The following is a 6,000-nucleotide window of genomic DNA, read 5'->3' as shown; positions in this document are numbered from 1 at the left end:
ATGTGCTCATTTTTTGAAACTGATATATTCCAGAGCCCTCATAAGTTTGTAGGTTCTTTCTAAAGTTCACATTCCTCTTATTACACTAAGAAGCAAGGTCTTTGACTTCATTCCTACTTAGATTTTCTTTTACATATCCCGTCAGGAGAAAAAAAAAAAAAAAACAACCCACAAGGCATTGAGACTGGGAAATCCCTCACCAATAGGAATTTTTTCACAACACGTTGCTGTGGAGGGGACATCCTTCAGGACCTCAGCACTTTTCACTCCTCCTTCCACTTCCGAGAGGGAAGTCTCCACGTGACAGCAGATCTTGGCTTTGTCGTTCCTGTTAGCAGGAACCCAGTGTGGGTTCCCTCATTATTACGGCAGAATTTTTTCCTCACTTTTTTCTTTTCTTTTTTTTTTTTCCTTTTAAACCGAGAACGCTTTGCACTGCAATTTTTATGGGCAGAACCCTTCCCATGGTTTGGTGGAGGTGAGAAGCAAAGTCAGAGAGAAATGTGATTCAAACACAAGGTGGCAGAAATCTTTGTCAAGAAGAGTAATTTCCTCAGAGCCCTTTCTCTCCTCTCTTGAAGTCTCATGTTTCCAGGCAGATTGCTTGCTGGAGAGACAGGTGTGTGTGTGAATGTGCGTGTGCATGTGTGCACACGTATGCATGCATAGGAAACAAAGGAACTGAGGCCTGGGGGATACTCCACTTCCAGGAAATTTCTTTGCTATGTTTGATGCAGAGGAAAAAAAAAATCCCTCCTGGTCTCTCAACCTAAAAACTTTTTTTAAATTTAGTTTACAGACGTTTAAATATTCAGCAGTTTGATGATGATAATGATGCAGTCACTTTTTAAAAAAAAAAATTCTTTGAACTTTTTAAAGCTCTTTGTGTTTTCCTAACTGTTACTCATAGGGCCGGGATAGGAAAAATGCAGGCAGGCTGGTGCCTGCTTCTGAGTAGTCAAGTTTGAGCAATAGTATACCACACAAATTCAGCTATATATATATATATATATATTTTTTTTTTTCTTTCCTGGTGGTGGCAGCAAGAAGTTGGACTGGTTTCTGGGAACGTCTTGTCCTCCAGTCAAATGAATGATTTCCTTTCAGCCTTGTAGGTTTGAATGAATTCTGACATAGGCTCTGTGTCCTGATGGACACATGCTTGTCTGCATGAAACAGCCATTAGGATAGGGGGCTCTTGGCAGCCCAGATCACTCTGTGCTAACTGCCTTATCTACCTGAGAGCTGGGGAGGAAGGGCCACTACTGCCATGGTGACTCCTATCCCCCTCCGGTGTATCAAGTCAACGTTGGGCTCTGATGTTTTAGGACATATGGTGGGACGCTCTTGGCAGAGCTGCTATTGCTTTTGAAGTGTCCTCGTGGCTGGGCTTGGTGGGCAAATGGCCAAGAGATGCTATCTTCATAACATCTGCTGTCATCTCTGCTGTGTGGGAACTAATGACTGCATTTGAATAATTAGGCCTTTGCACCATAGCACAACAGAAGCATGCATTACTTCATTAAAACAAACATAATTATTGTGGTGCACATATTCAGAGACCCTTTCATCCCTTCAGAACCTGCAGCATTTGGAAACGTCTATGTGCTAGACTGCTTGCTCAGGTCCTGTGGATGCAGACCCCCACTGGGTGGGAGACTCTCTTGGGGTAGAGAGTAAATGTCTGGGAGTTTGGTCTTTAGATCTTCCCTGTGTTCCATTACACTTTCGTCAGACCTCTGCTTTTGCATTCGTTCCCTCTTGGGCTCAACTGCATGTGGATTTTGTTTGTCCTAGTAAGCTGCTGGAGTTTTCTGTGCCAGCCCTTGTGATCATGTCCATAGTCAGGATTCTTATGCAGTTCTTATGCAGACTTTAGAGCTGAGTCTGCTGACCTCTTTGTGCCTCAGTTTATTCATCCATTAATCATCACATCTGCCCCAGCCACTTCCAGGACATTGTAAAGATCAAATGCAGTCATGGTTATAAAAGCGATTTGCAAAGTATAAAAATACCACACAAATAATAAAAATCCTGCAGCTACCTGGGTTAGCCCTGCCAACCATTTGACTCAGGATGTAGCTCTTTAATGAATACATTTGGGAAATAGGGATTGTTTTCATGGTGGCCAGGATAACTCTAAAGAATGCCAGTCCTGTTTATGAGAAACTCTGGTCTTCAGTTTCCTGGGAAATGTTCCCTTCAGATCAGTAACCAGTGTGTTCTTTTCATTAATCAACTGAACATACCTAGGAATAAACCTAACCAAAGAGGTCAAGGATCTATACCCTAAAAACTACAGAACACTTCTGAAAGAAATTGAGGAAGACACCAAGAGATGGAAAAATATTCCATGCTCATGGATTGGCAGAATTAATATTGTGAAAATGTCAATGTTACCCAGGGCAATTTACACGTTTAATGCAATCCCCATCAAAATACCATGGACTTTCTTCAGAGAGTTAGAACAAATTATTTTAAGATTTGTGTGGAACTAGAAAAGACCCCGAATAGCCAGGGGAATTTTAGAAAAGAAAACCATAGCTGGGGGCATCACAATGCCAGATTTCAGGTTGTACTACAAAGCTTTGGTCTTCAAGACAGTGTGGTCCTGGCAGAAAAACAGACACATAGATCAATGGAACAGAATAGAGACCCCAGAAGTGGACCCTGAACTTTATGGTCAACTAATATTCAATAAAGCAGGAAAGACTATCCACTGGAAGAAAGACAGTCTCTTCAATAAATGGTGCTGGGAACATTGGACATCCACATGCAGAAGAATGAAACTGGACCACTCTCTTTCAACTGAACAGCGTTTATGGAACACCTGTAACTTGGAAGGTAATGTGACAATTATGCCTAAACATGAATATGTAGGGAGGCAGTGGAGAATATAAGTCTCTCAGGAGCCTTATACCTCCCAAACTGTGCCAACTGGTGGTAAAGACAAAGATAGTGTCAGGAATTCAAAGGACAGAGAAGGGAATTCCTGCACATCTCTCACATTTTCATTTTTTTACTATTTGCTGGTGAAGCTGGGGCTGGAGATGTGCCATGGAAGTAGAATTTGACCTACACCATCAAGGATGAACTGCCTCTTGGTCGACAGAGGAAAGATAGGCTCACAAGATAATTCATTGATGTACTGATGCTAATCATATTTTGGAATTTGTCCCAAGACACTCAGCCACCTATTGCTTTCCTATGTATACCCACAGTACATGTGATGAGCACTCATTTTTCTTATCGGTTGTAGGGAAACCAAAGATTAACCCGAGACAGAGAGAAATCTTCAAGGAGATGGTGGCTGCATTGCATTGTGGGTGGAAGAGGAAATGGGAGGTAAAATTCTTTACATATGTCAGCTCTTGAATGAAGAAGTGTTTTGTTTTCCCATTTGGAATTTTAAACCCATAGAGAAGGATCTAAATAGGTTTTGTTTTCCTTAGGTCTTAGCAGTACTCCTGGAGTGCTCTAAGAGGATCCAGGCACCTTACTACCCTCTGCCAATCCTTCAGCTTTACGCACACTACCCAGGCTGTGTATAGAGTCCTCACACAGACGAGGTATTAATGAGTCGTATGCTAACATGCGATTGCTGATAAATCAGGCACATTTTATTCCTGAGGAGATTATCTTTTGTAAAATATGAAGGTACACTAGTAGGAGGTTGTACAATAAGTGGCATGGGGTGTCTGCAGGGTGTGGTAACATCTCACCAAGGATCACCAGGGGCAGTTTCTTGATAGAGACAAGGTCAGAAGCAAGTCTGGTGCAAGCCCAGGAATTCCCAAGATGGAGAAAAAGGACAAGGGATGTCAGGAAGAGAAAATAAAGTAAGGTTAGTGCAAGTTGGTCATTTGGGAGAGAGTGTAGGGATGAAATGATGGAGAGATCGATGATATGGGTGTTGAAGTGAAATGAGCCTAGAGTTTGAGAGGCAGGAATTTAGCAGATTGTGTTCAAAGTTCAGAACAATCAAAATGGAGTTTTTAGAGGCGAATGTAGCCCAATGATGGCCAAGTCTGTGGTGTGGCTTACCTGCTGCGAGGGTTAGGTACCCTGAGGGTAGGATAGGATGCGTAGTCACACAGACCATTGTCATTCACAAGGATAGAAGATCTGAATATGTCTGGGGAAATTTCAGAGCTCTCTAGAGTTGAAGAATTTGGCCTGAGAACACACTTCACGTATCTGTCACTCTGATGGAGAATTACCATATGTCAGATGAAGGCACTGAAGTGAATTATAGTCCCTGGACTGTGTGAAATCAAAGCTGATAAATGAGTGCAATGCTGTATGATGCCATGAGAGAGGTCTACACCTCTGCACAAGCTCTGTGGAGGTAGGGGGTGCAGACCTCTTGGCAGAGACCAATGTGGTTCACAGTAGAGGTGAAGTTTAATGTGAAGGGTGAGTGGATTTTGCCACGCAGGAGGAGATGGAAGGAAGGGCATTTCTGAAGAAGGGGTGGAGGTGACAGGACTCTGGTGGACCACCTAGATGAGCATCATAGCAAACACAGCCTGAAGTGACTCTCAAAGTCTGCCCTTATTACAGCACTCCGGGATACATGAAGAATCAGGCAACATTTCAGAAGTGCCAAACCGCCCCCACACCTTCTCCTAGCTGGTGCAGACGTTGTGCACTTCTGAAATGCAACAGATACCTTCTAAGAAAGGAACATTTTTCTTAGTGTGACCTTTACCATAAAACCACAATCCTGTCGGCCTACACATTCCCTTCTTTTGAAAGTTAGGGTTTTGTAGCTAGCCATGCACTAAAAACTATAAGATTTGAAACCCTGGACATTATAACCTTACCCAGGGCTTGGAACATCAGTAGAGTCATCATCCCCTGAGAGCAATCAGCTCCCTGCAGAAGCTCATCTTGCAGTCACATAATATCTGACAATACAACTTTAAGTTTCACAATGATGTTTGCTCCTTAGCAGGTGGTCACAGCTCATTGTAGCCATGTCAATAGAATAAACTTTATTGAAGTCAAACCAAATTTACTCTATACTTCAGCTGAAGTCTATTTACTTTTGTTTTGCTATTTGAAAAATATATTCCATTTAATGAATTTCCATGTGTAGGGTTCCAGTAAAGGCCTTGACTGAGCTCTCACTCTTCTCCAGGCAAAGAAATACTTATCCTAGTAACTTTTCCAGGTATGTGAGTGTTCCTGGTTAACTCATTTTGTTCTGTAATGGTCCATTTTCAGTTTTGTTTGCTGACCAAACGGACAAGATGCTACTGAAGCCCATGCATTGATGGGTAGCATAAAAATACCGCCTCCCACTCATGATTTCATGCAAAAAATCATAGGCCCTCAGGGCTGCTTTGGACCAAGAAATGCCAATTCAGCCCCTCACTTTGTATTGTGAGGCACATAATTGTGTCATATCAACTTTCTCAAAAGACAATGTTACCTTGAATACACAAACTCTGTTGAGATCCAACACACACACACACACACAAAGGTATTCCAATAGAACCTATTTTGGGATTAGGACATTCAGCAAATATTTATTGAGTGCCTACAATCTATGTGTGGGCTCAGGGAAGACAACAGACAACTGTAAGACAGGCAAGATCTATATATTCACAGATTCACATTCTGGTAGAAGGAAAAGCCCAATGAAACAAGTAAATAGAAAAAAAAAGAGCAGAGAGTAACAGTAGGGTGACTTGAGGCCTTCACTGGCAACCACACCATGTGGGGGCCAGGCTGGGCCTCCCCTCTGAGGGCCAAGGTCATAAGCTTAATCTTCCCTTTTACAATATTGAGTGGTTTATGAGATTAAATGGTGATGATGATGCTATTGAACTTCATATTTACCTTTTCAGTAAGGTTTAGGTAGCTGAATTCAATTCACTGACTCCCATTTTCTCACAAAATTACTGAAAGAAATATTAAACACTGTCCGAGGATCAAAGCCTTTTGGAGAAGCAGAGGGCTGGACAACACTGTGTGTTAGAAGCAGGGGTCCCA

Source organism: Vulpes vulpes, chromosome 13 (genome assembly GCF_048418805.1).
Source record: "Vulpes vulpes isolate BD-2025 chromosome 13, VulVul3, whole genome shotgun sequence".
NCBI lineage: Eukaryota > Metazoa > Chordata > Mammalia > Carnivora > Canidae > Vulpes > Vulpes vulpes.
This window is presented reverse-complemented; position numbering follows the sequence as displayed.